At 38.0% G+C, this 21270-nt stretch overlaps 1 long non-coding RNA gene across 2 annotated transcripts in view; it reads left to right on the top strand.

Moving 5' to 3' along the window:
- Positions 1-21012, top strand: part of LOC137189796 (uncharacterized) — a 114112-nt gene extending 93100 nt beyond the window's left edge. Inside the window, exon 3 of one of the 2 annotated variants that reach the window (XR_010929746.1) lies at positions 20529-21012. This is a non-coding gene — a long non-coding RNA (uncharacterized lncRNA). Of the gene's footprint in view, positions 1-254; positions 1999-20528 lie in introns of those variants that run through there. The other variant, XR_010929745.1, reaches the window with a different exon arrangement.
- The last annotated feature ends 258 nt before the right edge of the window (positions 21013-21270 follow it).

Raw genomic sequence — 21270 nt, 5'->3', positions numbered from 1 at the left:
CTCAGCAGGAGATAGAGGGTTAGTGTCACATCAAACCACCACCTTTGAAGTTAGATGATGAATTACGTAACCACTGCGTCAGCTCTTATAAGTATTTTTATTCCATTAACAGTCGTGCAGTTGTCACTTTCTGGAAGGGGATTTACAACCAAATGATGACACAAATCCGTACGTTTATCTGCACTGCTTTTTACACAGTGTTACTACATGTTGATTGCTTCTCTTCTGACTGCTTTTATCTCTTGTCTCTGCAGTGCTTTCTCATCTTGACATCAGGATTTGTAGATGCAAATGTAGAAGCTGGGAAAACCAAGGCATGCAAAAGCGTTACTGAGCTCCTGTTTTGGCCTCTGTCTGCCTACTCCAGGTTGTTTTCATTCACTTTAGGGAAAAGGTCAGGCTTGCAGCTCTCGCCCAGTAGAGGAAAAAGGTAAGAGGAGAAGGTTTTTATAACTAAGGACCTAACTTTGAAGTTTGCTGATGGATTACAGAGCTGCTGTCAAGGCTCTTCTCAGAATGATCCATTCATTACAGACTCATACGCCCGGGAATCCTCCTCCAGCTTCATTTGCAATATTTTTCCTACGTTATTTTGCATGTGTGGTCTGTTTACATGTGTTCCCTCTGTCAGTTTGTGTGTGGCAATCCTTGAGCAGTTCAACCTCACGGTATGTCTCCCAAGAGTCTTGAGAAGGAAAATAAAACGCTGAAATTCAAAATGTCAAAGTATCCCTGTAATTTTCAACAAACCGTCCTGCTGGGAAGAAGGTAAACACAGATAGTTTATATGAACATGCCACTGCCTTCAATAAAGAATGATGAATTTCAGATCTTCTATCCGGCCCCGTCACGCAAACCTCTCCTCCGTCTCTGTCTTGTTTATCAGGGCTGCTTTTATTCATTTCACAACAGTTTGGAATCATTTTGTTGAAGCTGAGAAAAATGCTCAAATGATGTTTTTTTTTTCCTTCTCTTACTTAGCAGGGAAATAACTTATCACTGATTACTGGTAGGATGATTGAGTGGGCTCCAGACAAACACCCTCCAAGTCCAAAGAATTCACTTTTAATCTAACAGGAATGTGATCCTCTTATCTGTACAAACGTTGATGATTTCAGCCTGTCTGGCAGGTTTGAACTACAGTTTTCTATCAACAGACATTAAGTTGGCACTATTTGGCACTTTTTCAAGACTGCCCGGGTCAAGACAGCAGCACAAATGAGTGACAGGCAAACAACATGAGACTGATAACAATAATAAGTCAGAATTAAACAAATATCCAAATAGTTATTTATTATATATATAGTTATAATAGTTCACATGATGAAACCTGAGCCTGTTCTATTCGCTGACGAACACCATGAGATGCAGTTGAAAAACTCCAAAATATGATATTAAGTTTGAGAACAAACTTCCATTCTCAAACAATAATTTTCCAGTTTAAAAACACATTTACAGTATATTTAAAACGACACAGGCACAATGTTAGAAATTGTATCTTATAATTAGCATGTACAAAATATTCTTGTGTGGAGTAAAATTATATTCATTAAAGTTGCAGCTATATGATTTCTGCCTAATGCAGCATTTCATTACTCAGGTAATTACCACTTCAGCTCAAGCCCAGAGAGGCAGAGTATAAAACTAAGAAGCAATACCTCCACTACACTGGCAACTGAGATTACAATTTAAAAAAGAAAAGAAACAAACACATTCACTCATCTCTGATTTCTCTGGAATTTGTGTTCTCACATGTTTATGAATGTTGTTTACACATATGGCAAACCTGTTTTCTTGCAATTTCATCCGAAATGTTGCACAACTACCGCTCTCCATCCCTCCTGTCTTTGCTTTTCATCATTTTCTCTGCATCTGTTTATACCAGTATGTTTTTCCTGCTAGCTGACTATTTTTTTTGGCTCTGTGCGTGTGTGTTTTATCTATTTATTTTTTCTTGAAGTGACTATTTTGCCATAAAATGTAAAAAAAAAAAACAAACCTTAAATTGTACACATTTGTTTTCAAAAATCAATAATTTTTTTTGCATGTAAACCACAAGATAATGAATTGTTTGATAATTATCTCGAGTCTCTTATCACATCTTTCCATCTGTCCACTTTAACTCTATTTCAACTCTTATTAGTTGTAAATGTAAATACACATCTATGCAAGGATGAGAATATGTCTTTAAAAGAAGAAAAAAAAAAAAACATGCTCTAGTTTTCCCGACAGCAGGTCATGTTTTAGCTCTAAGCTCATTAGGCATTTTAAATTTCAGCTCAGAAAATAGCAACATGTTTTATTAATCTTGGATAGCGACTAAAATACATGACCTCAGTTTGTTTTATGATGCCAGTGAAAAACAAGCTACACACTGAAAACAGGGCCTTAGTTCACAGCATCACATGACATTTACATAACACATGAGCACGAATCAAGAGTTTAATACCACACAGTGTGGCTCGAACAACCTCTCATCATCTTTGGCAGACTTTTAAAGTTCACCTTTATAGACTTTTTTGAGTTTTTATGTAATTAGTTGATTACCCTTGACCATTTTATGCTTTGCTTCTTGTTATGACTCTTTTTTTCACACTATGTAATTAATCTGCCGCACGTGTATGAGAGAGAGTGATTTATTTAAGGTTAGGGCTGAGTATCTCAATACTTTTAACACAAACTATGTTGACAATACCTCACACTTGTCAAGTGGCAACAACCACAGCTTGAAGCTGAAGCAGTGCAGCAGAACCTTAAAGTGCAATTCTAATGGCCACTAGAGAAAATCCCTGCCTCCAATTCAAAAAGCATCAACTTCTCTCTAGAAACACTGTCAATCATTTTTTCAACAAGTCATTATGGTCTCAATCACTGAATTCAAGCCCTCTAATAAGTGTGCCAGTAGTCATTTTGGAAATGATTGCTCCGTTAATAAAATTTGAAACTAGTTTCAGAACTCACACTGAGTCAGACTGTTGTCGCAATATTTCGTTAAGTTTAATGTTACTTGATTACGATACCTGCCCTGTTAGCACAAAAAACAAAAACCAATAAGTGACGTCACACCTCGCTACGTCCATCTTCATATACAATCTATGTTCACAGTATGATGACAAACTGACAGCGGGCTCTCTTTTGCTTTTGAAGAGAAACAGAAGGAACTTAATCTGAAGCTGGATTCAATAAGATCCAAACAGAACTGAGACCAACAGCTGCACTGATCCTTTAAGTCATTAAGATCCAGATGCTTTCCAGCAGACAGTCCACTTCCAGGATAGTTTGTTCAAAGACTTTTCCGTGGGTAGTTAAAAAAACCAAAATGACTGCTGAATAATTTCCTCAAGTCAGGTTTCACCTCGATCTTAACCAGAAGGCATAAAGGTAGTCGGCTTCAATACTGCCATTATTCACCCAAACTAAACACGACAGGCAAAAGCAGAATAGTAATTGATTCTCTGTGTTCTTTTTAAATTAGTTCACTCTCTCAACACATTGCTATATACAAATGTTCACCACAATAAAGAAAAGCCCTGTATAGCTTTCAAGGTGGATTTGTTCACATGACCGAAATCAAACATGCAGCCTCTCGGCTTTTTGTCTTAATCAACTCGACTTGAACAACGTGAAACAGAATCTGTCTCCCAGCATCTTTCAGTGCTTTTATGCACACATCATAGATTCCTCTACTTCTGCTTTTATTCCATGGTAGTGAGCACATAACACAAGACTGACTTCACTGATCCTGCCCGGAGGTGTCACCTGATAACTTTGTCTCCCACCCATCTTGAGAGGGTCAAAACTCCACCAACAGTTGTAGTATAAAAAAACAACTTTATCGTCACACCAAAATGTTTTAGCTTATGACCTTCAGAACTTTGGGTCCGCAGTCTTTACCGTCAACTTTTTTACCTGAATTATATATATTTTTTAGAAACTATACTGTAAGCGAAGACTCATAAAAAAAAAAGGATTAAACTGTTCTTGAATCAAACCTCAAACATTTTTGGTTCAGACCAAAAGTATCAAAGTAGAATCAAAAACTGTCACATGGATGATTCACAGTAATCTTGTTTAAACAACATTTAAAAAGAAATTGAGAAATTTGGCTTTTTTTGATTTAAAAGAAAGAAAGAAATTTCCTGGAATTGTAAAAATAAAAAACTTTCATAAATCTTTCAGTAGTACCTTTCTAATCCCCATCCAAAGTACTCTCCTTGAGATGTGATACAGCGCTTATCCCATTTCTGGAAATATGTCCTGCAGTCATCTTTTGTCAGCGTGTTCAGAGCTTCCTACGTTTCTTCCTGGATTTTTTCCACAGTGGTGAATCTTCTCCCTTTCCGTCCCATTTTTAATTTCACCAAGCTGTAGGCAAACGCTACCTAGCAGGAAATCCGATAACTATACCCTATTACTGTTGATGGCTTCCGGGAATGTTTGGGTCACCTAATACTAATGTATTAGCATTAGTAGAAGAAGTTTAAACAATACCCAGCCCGATATTAAATACACTATCCTGATTGCTCCCTGAGTTTATAAAAACATGAGACATTTTTACCAGGTAGACAAACAAATGGCTCTAAAACAACCCTACGGACAAAACAAATAAAGACAGGAATGCCACAAAATGGGAACAAACAAAGGAAACCAAATCCCAGATGATAAACTGAATTAGCCAGCCTTCGGTGGGCGCTTTGGTGATCCTTCTCCACCGAGATTTTCCTATATTAGATTTTAATAGAAGAGAGGAGTGAAGAGGCTAAGAGAGGATAGAAAACCACAGAAGAAGAAGATGATAGCATTATGAAGCGGTACAGGAATACTGCGGCGATGCCAAGATTCCCTGAGGGAGACGGAGGGGGATACGGGGGTACAGGAGAGGACAGGCTCAGCGGAGTGCACGTGAGACTGAGCGGGGGTGCGCTTAGAGATGATGAACACGTTTGCAGGCAATAATCTATAAGCTGTGTGTGCAAGCAGGGGAAGAGGACCGCATGAGCATGTGAGCCTGATGATCGTGCACGCAAAGCCAAGTTCTCCTGGGATAGAAGAGAATGATGATGAATGTGGATGCACGTGAGCTGGACTGAGCTGTGTGTGAATGTGTGAAAGAGAAACAGAAGAGCGAAAGATGGAGAGAGGTTGTTTCACTTGTGCTGAGGGGAAGTGGCGAAGAGTAAGGCTTGGTATAAGGCTTCATATACGACCAAGTGTTATTAAAAACATAAAATCAAGCAGGTGCGGGTCAAAACAAGGTGACTCTTTAACTTAAAGGATACAGTAGTTCACAGTTTTCCAAGTCTGTTTTAAAGCAATAATTAGGTGCCCACATGAGCATTGAAACAGCTTTTTCTTGCGGTAATCATCCCTCCTGTTAATACTGATCATTAACCTGTAAAAAAAAGATGTATTTCTGGGGATTTATTAGGTCAGCTATGTCAGAAAGCTGCTGCAGAACCACGGCTAGTGTACAGTTTCTTCTACGCTGGTTTTTCTGTGGTGACTTGCTCGTCTTTCCTGTCTTTAGAAATAATTTTACTTATTGTTACATGTTGTCTATATGTCTGTCTCTGTAGTTCATGCAGGATGAAGCTCTTTTTTCTGGGAACTTGTGACAAAAATTTGTGACAACTTGGCAACAACAAAAAAAAATGACAGCAAGATATTGACTGCTTCAACATTCTGAGTGATATTATGTTGCATGAGAAGGTATATTAAGTATAACCAGTAGAACCAGTATGCCAGTCAGTAATCTACGTTTGTGCGTCAGAGACATGCCTTGTTTTGTAAGACACCTTGGTCTTTTCAGGTAAACCGCCTTAAGAAACAGCTCAGGAGATAATTATCTCCCGAAACATGTGTTTTTCTTTTTTTTTTGTCTGGAAACTTTTGCAAATAAACTCTGGCACACAAACACGTGAACGTACACATTATGTTGTTTGAGCAACTGTCAGTTTGGAGTTTGGCTGAATGACTTGACGACAGCGTAAACGCTCAACCGCACTCTCACTGCGAACTGAGATTTTGAGTGTTTACAGACGGACACACAAATAGTAACGTTTAAAGGCTTCAGAAGCTTCTAATTATGATTCAAGTTTATGGAGGTTGAGCAACTTGAAGATGTGGAAACAATTTGGTTTCACAATACCAACAGTTTGCTAAACATATTCCCATAATTGATTCCTTAAGATAAAAATAGTTATTTGGAATATTTTCCTGTTCTGCCATTTGACAAAAAAACCATCATCAGACCAGATCATACTGTCCTCGATAGATGATTTAATCTGTGCTCCAAGTCCTAACACTTTCCATTCACTTTATAAAGAAAGCTTTCATTTCCTATGCAAACAGTTGAAAATATGTTTGTATATTTTCTATATCAAATTCAGTATAAATATGAATCTGCTACATAAAAGTTTGGACTTTATCCCTGCAGTCTTTTTAATGATTAGTTGTTTTAGTAGCTGTACCAAATGTTGTTTCTGTACTGTATGTAATGCTACAAATGCATTTATATACAGTACTGTGCAAAGGTTTTAGGCACTAAAAGTAAAGTGAGGATGCTTTCAGGATGCCATGAATAGTTTTTAACTTTATACAAAGTTCAGTAAATAGAGGAAACCTAAATGAAATCAGTATTTTGTGTGAGCACACTTTGCCTTTAAAACAACAACAGTTCTCCTCAGTACACCTGCACACAGTTTTTCAAGGTATTTGGCAGGCAGGTTGTTCCTGTTACCACAGTTCTTCTGTGGATTGAAGCGTCTCAGTTGATTCTGTCTCTTCATGTTAATCCCAGACTGACTCCATGATGTTGCGATCAGGACTCTGTGGGAGCCAAACCATCTGTTGCAGGAATCTTTGTTCCTCTTGTTGCTGAAGATAGTTCACAATACAATAAAGCCCAAGAGCTTATTTTGATGATGATATTTCATTATGGATAAGAATTTAAAACATCTGAACTGCTTCAAATGTTTGTACAGTTCTGTATATCTTGATGATTCACTGTGATACAGTATGTTAGCTGATTAAAGACATATGTGCAGTTTTTTTTTTCCCCAGGCAGCCATACGTTTACATTCTTACTGACATTTGCTCATTGTTCACAGAGAAGCCTTTTCCCTTGTCATTCATCGTCAGTCTGAAAAAGACATTAACTGTCTTCATCGGTCTCTAAAACTTGTAAATCTCAGTTTAGTCCTCATGTGTGTCATATTAGTGCTTCCTGCAGGTTGCCACTGAAATGTGGCTCACCACAAGTTCACACTGTAAACTAAACAAGTCATCAGAAGTCAATCTGTTTACAAAGCTGAAAAACAAAGGACCAGATTCACTGTCCATCAACGTCAAATTAAACATCTATACTTGCCGACTTATACTATGATTCCCAGTCTCCTCAAAAACAGTTTTGCAAGTGAATAAAAGCGACATTAATAAAGTGAATATCAAAAAACGAAGGGAAAATTCATGTTCAGCCTGTAAATCAACATGAATTGCAACACTTCACACAGGCTCATGTCACCAAATATTCACCAAACATATCAGACCTTTAATGGCACGTTGCACTACAGAATATTATCCTCCACAGCATGTTTAGCCTAATATGGTTTCTCCTGTGAAGTCTGCATCTGAATTTTCACTATCCCTCCCAAATGTTCTTACGTGTCCAGAAATCCCCACTTACGAAACACAAAAAAAAATGCATTTTTGCCAAGTGAAAATTCTGCTGATCACTATCATTTACTCCAAATTATCGTGTTTCCTCACAGACACCCTGACTGCTGGGTGGACATTTCCTGTTGCAAAACAAACATCTCGTCTGTTGTTTGCATGAGCGACGCCAGCATGCAAACAGTGCCTTTGCTTTTTTTGCAAGAAGTGCGGCGGCTTCTCTCTGCGAAGCACGTCTCTCACTTTTTTTTTTTTTTTTTTTTTTTTTACATAAATTTTCATTTTCCTTTTTGTCGGGCGAAGAATATTATGCCACATTAGTCAAATCCAAGCTATGTCACCAATAATGTCATTTGAATATGAAGACATGAATCATGCTTCCAAGTTATGGTCATGTTTTTCGTCTTCTATGCTGAATTAGTATTTATTTGCTGTCGGCGTGACTGTTCCTCACATTTCTTCCACTTTATTCTGCTTATTAAATATTCACTGACATGTTACTTTTGGGTCACTGATGGTCATACATGAGTTTCAAAGTAAAGTATGAAATCTTGTATCTGATTTGGAGTAAATGTTTATAAAAATCTACAGAGTCTTGAATATCTAGTCTCTCTGACCCAATGGTCCATCATTTTTTTTCAAGATTTTTGTGTGTATGAATCTGTTTTTAGATCCAAACTAAGTCATGCTTTGCCCATTTTTATATTTTATATTGACTCATATTTTGTCAATTGCTCAATAAATAACAGCAAGTAAATTAATATGAAATATTTAGTTCCTTTAACAGCAGACAGTCAAATGTTATGAAGAATCTGACATTATCAGATTCAGACTCTATAAAATAGAAGTAGTTTCTACTTCAGACACAGAGTTCTGGCTATCAGGTATATAGAGTATATATAATGAGAGTATATATAATGTTGAATCTCAGCACGTTTTGTTTTTTTCTGATACTCTGTTGGGAAATGAAGCTTCAGATCTCATCACTAAGAGGATTGCTTGGGAGAAGACTCTGATATCTGGGAATGACTGTACAGTATGCTCATAAAATCCTCTGTCATTCATTCATCCCTGATGACACAAGATGACTTCAGGATGTGAATTTCCTCCGATTCTTGAGCACGTGGATGGAATGAGGCGGTTCAAAGCATCTTAACCTTAATCTGAAAATCATGAAAGCACAATGTAGACTGAGCACAAGCACCTGAAAATATCAAATGACCCTATAATACCTGCATGCACGTCACTTAAAACTATCTAATAGTTCTTTTTCTTTAATTATAGATCAACGGTATGTTTTCTCTGATCAGAAGACGAATACAATGCAGTGGTTGAAGCAAAAATAATTCAGATTAATGGAGATGGGTGAGCATTCAAAGTCTAATATTTCTATTAGTAACATTATTCTTTATTATTGTCCAAGTAAATACTATTGTTCTGGCATTCTTATTTTTTTTAGAAATAGCATAAGAAAAAAAACATTTAGCTATGATCACTTATTAAATTATTGAACTGATAAAAGAATATTTTCAGATAAACCACTGACTTGATGGAGTAAATGTTAATTGATTTTGTAAGTATATTACATTAACGGGACTGAACTACAAACCAAAACCCAAAAATCATCACAATCTCATATCAGATGGGGAAAAAAAACAACGTGTAAGGATGTGAAATAAACTCATCATCAGATAAGTAGTCCTCTCCTCATCACTGAGTCTGTCCGTGCCGCAGCTCCCGGAGGCATCTCAGGAAAAGCACATCAGGTTCCGTCTGGCTCCAGCAGCGGTCCATGGTGACCTTCCATGAGACAGCTGTCCTGGATGGATCGAGTTCACATCTCCTCACTACCTGCCATCTCAGTTCACCTTGTTTTGTCTCCCCTGAGGCGGTTGTGATGTTCAGTGAAATTAGGAGGTGATACATCGAGTGCTCCTTCTGGTAGGATTCATGGTGCTGTGGGTGAACCCATTATGTAGGTGGCCGAAATGTGAATGCATGGAGGAAGTGACTGTTGGCCTCTGAGTTGTGCAAATCAAATGACTGTGAGAGGAGGAATATGTGATGTGTGGCTTTATACAACAAATTATCAAACTTTAAATGAACTTCCTCATCTGTTTTGAAGAGAAAAGTTTGCTTTCTCTGACCATCACAAACATAAAACCCTTCAAGTTGGCTGCATCATGTGCAGAAAAAAAAACAGTAGTTAGTCAAATTTTAAGGAAACACACCCATTCCGATTCCCAGGATTTTCCCCTAAACTGACGGCCTCAGTGGGCTGAATCTGGACAATTTCTGGTATTTCACATCCCACCCTGCCATGAAATTCTCTAATGCAAGAATTCTCTTCAGGGTCTTGACTAGTTTAGTTAAAACCACATGCTCATGTGCGTTGGCTTCCTCAGCTTCCCTCCTTCAGTGAATCCTGTGACTGTGTCTTCATGCAAATATGTTGCGAAGATGATGGCGAGGATAAGACGGTGAATGGCTGCATTGCAATGAAACCCACTGAAACGCGGCGAGCAGCTAAAAGTGTGTCATGAAAAACTATGTGTGCTGAGTAGGCGTGGACTGATTCTGAAGTACGTCGATCATTTTACACAGCCATTGCGGGGGAAAGAATAGGACGCTTTGTTCAACATCAAATCGTTTCCCGTCCAGCCCAAAAAGAAAAGAAAAAAAACAGCCAGAAGCCACATAAAAGCATCAGAGTGACTCAGATTTAATAGAGATTCTCATTCAGTCATCATCATCCGGAAGAAGAAACAACAGAGCAGTGACTCAACACAGAAGCTGAATCTTTTGTGCTTCCTTCCCATTCTTCAGACCTTTTTGTGTTCTTCTTTGGCCTCTCATGACTCATAAAAAGACATGATTATCAACGTCAGCATTGCCCAGAAGTGTAGGATTGTTATTGACGCTCTTGTGCACCTAATGCGCAATGCTGCGTCTCATTCTTGGTTTTGCTACCTCCAGTGCCGCCTTCATTCTTCTGTGTTCTGTATGACTCATTGACGTATAGCCGGCACTATCGAGTTCAACAAAAGAGCAGTAACATCAAGCGTATGACATGTGATAGGAACATAAAACAAAAGGATTTTTATTAAAGAAAAGTATTCACATCATTTTAGATCAGACTGAACATGAGTTTGTCTCATTTAATTTGAGCAGAATTGATTTCTGAAACAGTCCGTGTTTATTTGCACCACAGAGCTAATATACCACACGTACAGACATTAGCTGTAGGTAGCTAAACAATATGCTCTGATCTTAAAATTTTGCAGGATAGCCAATTCCTTCTCCTTCTTGTTTCTGTACATTCATGAACCGGAGCCAAACAGTGGACAGATGAGCACGAAATTCACTTAAGTTAAAATTTCACGCTGCCTCAAGTGAATCCATGTCCGCTTCATGTAAGGTGTGTTCACCCTGAATACGAAACAAAGTTCATATAAAGTCAATGCTAAGATACAAGTGGATACAAAAACAGAGATGTACCGGTTCTAGGCAAGTGAATAGAGGCAAGGACACGTCCATGAAATATTCCAAGGCTTTATTGTTCCACTTCATGAATGCGTATAGATAATAAGAAAGGTAGAAGCGTCTGGAGGACTAGAATGGCGATTTTCCATATTTTTCCTGCTGTCAACAAATCTCATGTGCAGCACCAAAACAACTTGCCAAACTCTTGAGTTTGTACTGAAGTTCTTTGAGAAATTTACAATGTACAATGTAGTGCAAAGTCAAGAGGTTGTGGCACAACAAGATGGCAAAGCTCTGTAAACTGAACCTTGTCTGTGGCGTCTGCCGTACAAGGAACTACTCTCCAGAGACTGATCGCTGTTATTAGTCTTTGGAGCCGTGGCAAAGGAACATGTCACCCGGTGCAGCAGAGTGGCTCACTGATGTGTTTTTAATAGTTTTTGGACAACAACAGAGGTCTACAGCACAGAGGAATAAGATATATCAGACTTTGGACGCACATACAATACTTGTCAGTAGGATGAGTTCATTGTTGGTTTGGCTTTGCACATGAGACAACAAGAAGAATATGGACAATCGCCAGCAATATCTGGCTGAACTGTCACACAAACAGCACAGTCACACTCCACACAAACACAATCAGTGCATAGGTTGCTAGCTAGCAACAGCTGAAGTCTGCACTGTTGGTACATTGACTGTTTGAGGCAAATGTACACGGAGTTCAGTGGTCAAATTTACATAAAACAGCATCACAGAGCTGCTAGCATGGCGTAGATTCTCTGTCTTGTTTAACTGTACTTCCCTGCCATATGTTGGATTTTGTGTTTTGTGTATCACTGCTGCCTCTAACTACCCAGTCGTTTATTCTCCTCCTTCAGGCAAACCAGTTTGAACTGGAAATGTACAATGCCTCACTTCCTGTGAAACAGAGGATACAAGTATTTCCATGGAAAAACCTACCTGACACCAGGTTATTAGGTGTATGAGGCCAAATGTTCAGTTTACAGAGTGTCCAGGAGGGACACACACATCCATCCATGTGTGTGTGTGTGTCTGCCGTCAGCACTATTAGGCCAGTGGACATCTGCCTGGCCCGTGTTTGCAATCCCAAGTAGCCTGAGCCCAACAGCTACATAATGAGGGTACAAAGCAGCTGGTCTCTGTATGTGTCGATGTGTGAGTGCGTCCTTGCCTTAAAATGTGGACACAAAGCAGTCATTAGGTGTGTTTGTGTGTGTGTGTTTAGCAGATAGTCAGGACACAAAGCAGCCTTTATTGACAGAACGAAATTGTCCCGTTCCCCGCTGAGAGGGCTGTCTCAGGACAAGGGTTTCTGTGTGTGCATGCGTGTGCGCGTGCATGCGTGCGTGCATGTGTACGTTTAAAGAATAAGGTCGACACGAACCATCGTCATTTGGATGCATGTGTGTGTTTTGAAGTGTGTGCATGCAGCCGTGTCTCAGTGTAGGTGTTTGTGTGTCTGTTTATGTGTGTGTGTGTATGCATAACTGTATGAGGCATTCGTCTTTGTGTGTGTGTGTGTGTGTGTGTGCGTGTGTGTGCATGTGTGTGTGTATGTGTGTCTGTCTTAGGACTGAGTGTCTCATTCACAAATAGTTTCCACCACAGGTCAATAGCAGTTGCTTGGAGGCCGGTTGAGTTTGTGTGCCAGTCGGCATGCACACGCACACACACACACACACACACACACACACACAGTCACTCACTCACAGCCCGGGCTAGAGGTGGCTGTGTTTTTTAGAAATCTCAGCACAGCAAGTGGTATTCAGCTTATTGCGAAAGCGAAGTTCCAAACAAGTGTGTGTGTGTCAGTGTGCAGGTCCTGTGTATATACATGCATTTCTGTCTGTACATTCTTGCATGTGTGTGCATGTGTGTGATATTCAAATTCAGCTCCTTGCTCTGGGTCAGTGGAGGGTGAGTGTGTGTGTGAGTTTTGTCTCTTTCGTAACATCCTTCCGCTCCTACAGTTCAGGACTGACGGACAAAATCTTGGATTTGAATGTAAAATTCACTTCATTTTCATTAAAGAAATGAATTAGCACATTTTATTTACGAATTTTAGCAGTTTCGTACAGATGAGGTTCACTAAAAAAAAACAGATTTTTATCAAATTATTTTTCAAACATAGTAAATCATCTTGATTTATTTACACTCTATTATGTTCCTCCTAAACAAAACGTTGCTCTCTTTGCTGCTGCACACTGTTCACCACATTTTACACTATTTACATGAGAAAAAACATACTGATGGTTACCAGGTTTAGTTTAGTGTGTTAGCGTGCTAATATTTGCTAAGCAGCTACATAACACAAAAGCCAGCTGAGGCTTGGTCACATTTGGTAATTTTGAACAGATTGAAATTTTTACTTAATGAGGATTCAAGATAAAAAGTTGTTTCAATTGATCCTTAAGGGGAATATGATTCTCTGTCTACAAACCAAGATTGTCAACCTGCTGGTGGTGCTATAGAAAAAGTCAGAGGATCACCAAAGTCATTAGGGTTCATCTTCAGGGGAACACAAATGTCTGTGGAAACTTTCATGACAATCCATCAAATAGTTGTTGAAATATTTCAGTTTTGAAAAACGTGGTGGACCGACAGAATGAAAGGAAATGGGGAACCCAGAATATTTCAACTTTTTAAAAATGAAAACAGTAAATAATGACCCTTCCATGATTGGGGGGCACAGATTTAAAATATTGTTAAAATTCAAACTATAATTCTGCATCCTGAAGGAGACTGCAGTCCCTTCAAAGAGTGAAATCAGAACAGTCAGCTGCTCCTTTTCTGTGTGTCCTGCTTTTCTGGCGAGCGTGCCGCCATTCATTCACATCGCTTTGTGTTTGTGTGAGTGGCAGCAGCTGAATGACTGTCTGCTCGCGTGCAGGTGAAAACAGATACTGTAGCTGCGTCTTATCTGTCACTACAGGTTGTAGCTGCAGCTCAGTGACATTGTTTTCCCTCCTCGTCTCTGCTGGTCATTGTTGTACCTCTGGCTCATCTGTCTATGGCAACAACAGGAAGTCTCAGGTGTCAATGTGTGTACTAGTTTACTTGTGTACTTGTATACATGCTTTGTGTTGTTTGTGTGTGTGTGTGTGTGTGTGTGTGTGTGTTACTCATGTATTTAACAGGCCCTGAGTGACATCATTCTGAAGTATGACATGTGTACCTTAAGGTCACTGTGGTCAGAGTTAATGAGGACAAACTGGTAAATAATTAAGCCGCCTCATCATGAACATAATGCAAAGTGGCTTCAGACACAGAATTCAAACATGAGGCAAGAGGCAGTCAAACAACAGAGGATTCAAAATGTTTGTTCTTTTGAAAACACAAACCTAAACCTATTATTATTGTTATTATTATTATTATTATTATCAGTTTAATTATTTCAGCTTCGCCTCTAAGACACCTGTCAGTTCAGCATATGGCTCTAAATACTACAATAAAAAACCATGATCCTCAGAGAAGAAACCCTGTCACAGCTGCAGCAAATACCAAAAAAAAATATATTTCTTTTGTATTCGTGAACAAAAAAACGGTGCCACAATTGCCAAATTCATCCAACCCAGAATTTTAAAGTCAATTGATTTAAGCTACAGATTGTGTTTTCTCGTTTTCTTAAGAGCGTATTCGTCTAGCTTAAGCCCACCGTTAGCAGCTCAGGTAACAGAATCTGAAGCTCTATGATTGAATGTTTCTTACCAAAATGCATCTTGGAAGTTAACTTTGCATTTTACATTTTTTTTGTGTAGAGGCTTGTACCTTTGAATGTTTTTAAAAGAACCAGATTTTTGCGGTTTTTGCAGTTGTTCATCTTTTGAACTGATGATTCAACCGAGAGAGTTTCATATCCATTGGTCCAAACGTCCAAACCAGTCATTCTAAAGGAGAGTTACAAATAATGCATTATTTTATTTAATTTGTAGGACTTGATGAGTTTATTTGTGTAGTCCAGTGTCACTTAAAATGTCTTAAAAGGCCTTTCAACCCTGCAACTGGGCAGGTTCCTGATCCAGCCCAAGAAATCTAAGAAGAAAAACCCTGATCCTCTTTTATGTTAAACCTCTCTCATGTTATGCCAGTTAAAACTCTACCTTAGTCAGGACACTTGCATCAAGGTTTTAACCATTTTTTGCAACGATAATATGCATCTTAGTTTAGTGATGTGACATTTGATGAACATTCACTTGTGTCAGCAGCAGGACGTGGACATACGATATATGATCAGACAGTATATAGAACATATAACTATGAAACAACTTTCTCAACCCCCCAGTGCAGTGGATGTAAACACCACCATGTTCATGTATTTTCCAAACAGTGGTTATATGTCAGAACATGAGATATTTACATCTGCAGTAGGCGACTCGATTTGTAGACCAGCAACGCATCAGTAGAAAACCTTCTCTGTTACTTCAGTTTCTAGGTCCTCGCCTACGCCAACATCACAATGTATATCCTGAAGCCTGTGAATGAGTGGCCTTTCAGTGTGTGAGATCTCAGAGCTATCCCATTACATGACGTTTGAATTATTCAGGGGTCTGGTCATGTTTCCATGGGTGTGCACGTTGTCTCGTGCCAGCATTAGCTTTGTGACCTATATCATGTTCTCAGCCTTTATGTTTACTTGTACAGCCTCGAGTGGAAATAAATCTGTCAGCGTTGTTCACCCACCACGAATGTAAGACTAAATTGGATCAGATGAGATATTCTCTCTGATCCTGACATATAATACATACAATAAACATGTAACTCGTTTAATAAAATCTTAATAAACTCTGACAACCAGAATATCTTTTAAAGTTCTTGTGATTTTGATTCTACTAACAAATCCTGCTTTGAAATAGGTCTTTAGATTAGAAAAGGATCTTGGTTGTGGCCAACTGAGGTTAAGGTATGATTAAGTTTGTGAAAAAGTGAGGTACAGATTTAAAATAATACAGCTTTGGAATTAACAAATAGAAAGTATAATACTTTACAATTTTTAGATAGAGCATATGAAAAACAAGTTCAGTAAGTATCTTCTATGTCAGGATGAAATGCTCCGTCAGAAGTGACGTTGTAAGCTAATAATAATAACTCCTACGTGTTTTCATTGCCTTGATTGCCTGTCACAGTGATAATGGTTTTCTGTGAGAACAAGATTTGACTGACACACGGTTTAAAGCTTCTCTGTTTGTTTAACAAAAGTAAGGAAAGTAACAAATGGTTGCAGATGTCAGTTTCAAGGTGCCAGTTTAACGTCATGAGCTCTGACTAAGCTCTTGTAAATTGTAGGTAAAAGCAGTCAGGAATGTTGAAGGTTAAGCAAGTGAGTGACTGTGGAGACATCGGGCGACGCACCGACAAGCTCGATAATTACTGTACAGATCAGACTGTTGTGTTTTGATCGCTGTGTTCAATCCAGGTTAGAAGTATAGCCTGTTTACTTTTTAGTTTGTTTAAGAAAAGTTGTTTACAGTCCATATTTTATCATCATTATATTCATTCTCCTCATGGCAGTAACTTAGAATACAGGTGAACACCACCTGTTTCAATAACAATCACTTGAATAAAGATTTAATTTTTTTCAGTAGTATTAAGTTGGGAATTTCAGTCCAACTAAGATGCAATAAATGTAAACTGAACCAAGATGAGATTTCATTTGAGTTCTGTTCATTCTGTGCAGATCTAAGGAATATATCTCAGATCTAATCATGTGTAAACAGAGCTTTCACTCATTTGACCTCTTTGGCACATTAACCGTTCACTCTTAGAAATGTGTTAATCAACCACAGCTACGATTTAGAGGAACAGTTTGTTTTCCCATCCATGTTTTTTTTCTTCCCTTTCACACTCTTGCTCCAGAAATCTCAAAAATTAGCATTTTTTGGACACTGTTTATATTCATAATAACAAATTATGTGTGTGCACTGATGTAACAAGACAGTCTGATCAGGTTCAGCTGAACCTCTTGAACCTCCTGAGAGCAGTTTTAGCTCAAAACAACTGCTGCATTTCAGAGCGAACATCTGACACTTCTGGCTTAAAAGTTTACTTGGAACTCACATTTCCAGACATTCAAGCCCTTCTAAAAAAGGCAAAAAGGTGCTCAGATCGTTATTGCTACAAACATAAATGTAATTTTCCTTGTCACACTTTCCGGTCATTGTAAACATGGACTTGCACCAAGTCTCATAATGCTTATTTTGTCTGATTTGTAAATATTGAACTAAACACCTTTGAAGCTTTAACTTCCAGGTTCTGACTTGATCATTGAAATTCTTCCAGATTTTCACCTTTTGCATTTTAGGGATATTTGTGCAAACTTTTACATCAAAGTGCAAAAATACTATTAGGAACACTTTGAGCCCTGTGTTTAAGGTTTTATTTCATCATAACTAATAGAAGTGTCATATTATTTGGCAGTTAGTCTCCTTGGATGAATAGGAAGAGTAATGTAAAATATAAAATATTATGTTTTGAAAGAGGCTGATCCCTAGTTAATGTTAAATCTTTGTGCTGAGGAATGATACCCGACCTTTTTATGAACTATGGTAAGGGAGGCTGACACAGCTGCTGTTTTGTCAGTTCACTGTGTGCCGGGCACCTCCTGGTTGTTATTAGTCCGTGACTCACAGAGAAAATAAAAAAATAGCTTTGTTTGATTTTATGTGGTTGGAATAACCTCAGAAAAACGATTTTCTAATCAGCAATAATCACTGTGTTTTGATGAATTGGACATTTCAGAGTATTTGAGCCAATGTTTGACACAGACAGACACATGTGGATGCTATTGCGAAGGTAAAAAAAAAAGACAATGAAAACAACAAAGATAGTGTGTTGAAACTGGCTGTTCTGATTATTGTAATTAGATGATGGGGAAATAGAGATGCTAATGATGGACTGCAGTAACACTCTGTTCAACTTTATTCCAGCTTAGCCGCCTCATTTTGGACTGGAACTGAACCTGAATGAATCTTTATTTTGTTCAATGAAATGAAATAAAATATTCCCTGTTGCCATGAAATTGAATTATGTAAAGAAGGTAAAAGAGGCAAAAAAAAGAAGCAACATTACTACTTTATTTTCAACAATAAGAAAGGAAGGTTTTTTATTTATGTATGTAGAAGCCAATACCAAAACCTCTATCTGATACTTTGATCTTGCTCAGGAAAACCCAAAAGATATTTGGTTTGACATCACAGAAGACAAAGAAAAACATAAAATCCTCACATTTGAGAAGTTGCAACCAGCAAATGTTTGGCATTTTTGTGTAAAAAAAATGACTACAATGATTATTTGATTAATTTGCAGTCAATTGACTAATCAATTCATCTTCGAAGCTCTAAAATTTAGGGCACTTCAGCAGAGCAGAGGCTTTCTGACACAGACACTTGAATCCAGATCCTCCAGATGAACATAGACCTGAAATATACAGTTGGCTGTTCTGTGTGTTACATATCTGTAATTATATCTGAAAATTGGGAAACTTTCTGGATAGATGTTGCATTAAATTGTGTCCAAGGAATTTCAAAACAAACCGAGATGGACAGTCTATTAAATTCTGTGCATTCTTGTGATGGTTACACACTCCATGGACCAAAACCCTCAACTGCTGATTAGTGGAAAAAGAGACAAAGATTCTTTAGAAATGTTTTGCGTTATGACTATAGATGTTTCTGTTGAATTGCGCCTTTTCACTTCTTTTGTTTGTTTGTGTTAGTACAGGCCAGTGACAGCGTGAGAGGAAGCTGTTGTGATTCCTAATGGGCACCAGTAGACGTTAATAAAAGCCATTGATCACTTAATGCCCCTTTATGATGATGATTTAACAAACACAAAGAACCAAACAGGGTCAATAAGAAAAGAAAAGAAGCTGGAAAGTTCTGGTCCTCTGGAACTTGATCAAGGGCGTGTTTTATACAGAAAAAGTTTCTCGGGGTTTAGATTCCATCATTTAAGAGATTATTAGCATAACTGCGGCTCTGTAGCCTCATTAGCGTTAGCTGTTTATTTTGGAAAGAGTTGGACAGGCGGCGTTTTGGCCTGAAACAGGAACACTCAGATTGTTTGTTAAACCACATTCAATCTGGATCCATTCTGACATCAGCCATTTACATTTTTGCATTTTTTCCTGTTTGTCTTTTGTGATGTTTGGCTGGATCACAACAGCGGGGCCAGCCCTATAAACGCCCAAGACTGTGACTGACTGACTGATGGTTGTGTGTCGAGGGTAAGCCTAGATTTGCAAAACTCTCACAAGCCGCATCGAAATATTCTTGTCTCTCTGTTTTATGATGTGGCAACGCTGTGGTTAAAGTCTGGTTAGGTTTAAGCACAAAAACCACCCAGTTAGGGTTAGAGAAAGATCATGGTTTGGGTTAAAATGATCACTTGAAACGTTGTGTGGGATAAAGTTACTATTAACTACAAATCCTGTGAGAGTTTTGCAAATCTATGGGTTACCATCTAGACCATCGGTCAGCCAAATGCCGTCAACTCCAGTATCTGTTTCAAAGTAGAAGCCCTCTTTACTAGGTTTTGACCTAGTGTTGTTGTTTTTCATTTGATCTGTTCGCTTTCTTTCTGCCCGCCTTCCCTATAAACAGATCTCTCTCTCTCTCTCTCTCTCTCTCTCTCTCTCTCTCTCTCTCTCTCTCTCTCTCTCCAACAGTTTGGGAAATCTGGTTGTTTAGCTTCGTATTCACAGTCAGATGAGGAGATAGTTATCAGTCTCAAGTTTCTTTATCACAAAGACAAACATGTTTAGACTAACTTTGCACAAAAGGAACATGAAAACATCTCGGTTACAAGAAATCTGCCTTCCAAACAACACAAATAACATATCTTACAACTACAAACTACAGCAAGAATCTAATAAATTCATATACAAATATTTGGTTTGTTTTATTGTTTTCAAAGTAATTTTGTATATTTATACAGTGTGCAAAATTAGATGTATGATATTTTTTCCAATTAGTTTTTGATTCAGATCCCAGAAAACTCAAATGTACAGTTTTCTGAGTTAGTAAAGGTTTATTTATTATTTATTGTTTTATTGATAGGTAACAAAAACACAATATTAAAAGCTAACAGGTCTAACATTCAGGTTTAGACTGAATAATTCAGCAGATACAAGAATCTCAAGTAGAACATGTTGTCTTTTGTGTCCACATAGTAACACATCTTGTTTATAACACTTCTTACACAAAACATTTTTTTTTTTTTTTTTTTTTTTTTTTACATTTCTCAGCATGAAATGTCTTTTCCATGTGTTTTATTGAGCAACATGGTGCATGTAAGGACAGCACACTTTTTTTTTTTTTTTTTTGTACTGACTTTGGACTTTTTTTTTTATAACACAGGAAACAAACAAATGGATAACATCTCTCCTGCATCTGTTCGCTGAAGCCTTCCATCTGTTTTGGCAAAGGAGGGAAAAGATAAATTGATTCAGACCAGATTTCAAAATGCAATGCAGAAGTGTTTTAAGTGTGTTTCTATGCACAGACTTGAGATTTATCATTTTATTAATCCAATATGAATGTACTTAACTGACAATCAGCCATATTAAAATGATAAACTATCAAAAAGAAATCCCCCAAAGCCTCTTTACATTCATCAGGCTTAAGGAAGTATCAGTAGGAAATTTTAAAGGGGAATTCCAAGACCTGCAAACCCTCTAAGAGTTGTTCACCGACTCTAATTGCTAGAGCAGTCCTTCTTTAATGCTTCAATACTTGCTATTTTGATAAGCAAGACTCAAGCCAGAAATCAGTCTCACTAAATAAGTAGATCTACATCGTTCGACCATATTTCATGTTAAAGCTCCATATCTCTTTATAGCTACAGTTCAAAACTGGATTGCATATTAATCTTTATGGCAGACATTGTGAGTTCTGCAGCGTGATGTCCTGAGGCATCGTAGTACTTCCAAAGAAATCCTCTTTGAAGTGTTTTCACCGTGGAAAGCTTTTATGCTTAGTTAGATCTTGTCAGCTGAGCCGTAGACTCAGGACAGAGGAGAAGCTGTTTTAGACACTTTTTGCTTTTTCCTCTCCAGACGCCAAACATCAGCGTTTCTCAAAAGAGTCGAGTAGACAAAAA

This window comes from Thunnus thynnus, chromosome 9 (assembly GCF_963924715.1).
Source record: "Thunnus thynnus chromosome 9, fThuThy2.1, whole genome shotgun sequence".
Classification (NCBI taxonomy): Eukaryota; Metazoa; Chordata; class Actinopteri; order Scombriformes; family Scombridae; genus Thunnus; species Thunnus thynnus.
The sequence above is the reverse complement of the archived record's forward strand: the minus strand, read 5'-3'. Positions and strand labels throughout refer to the sequence as shown.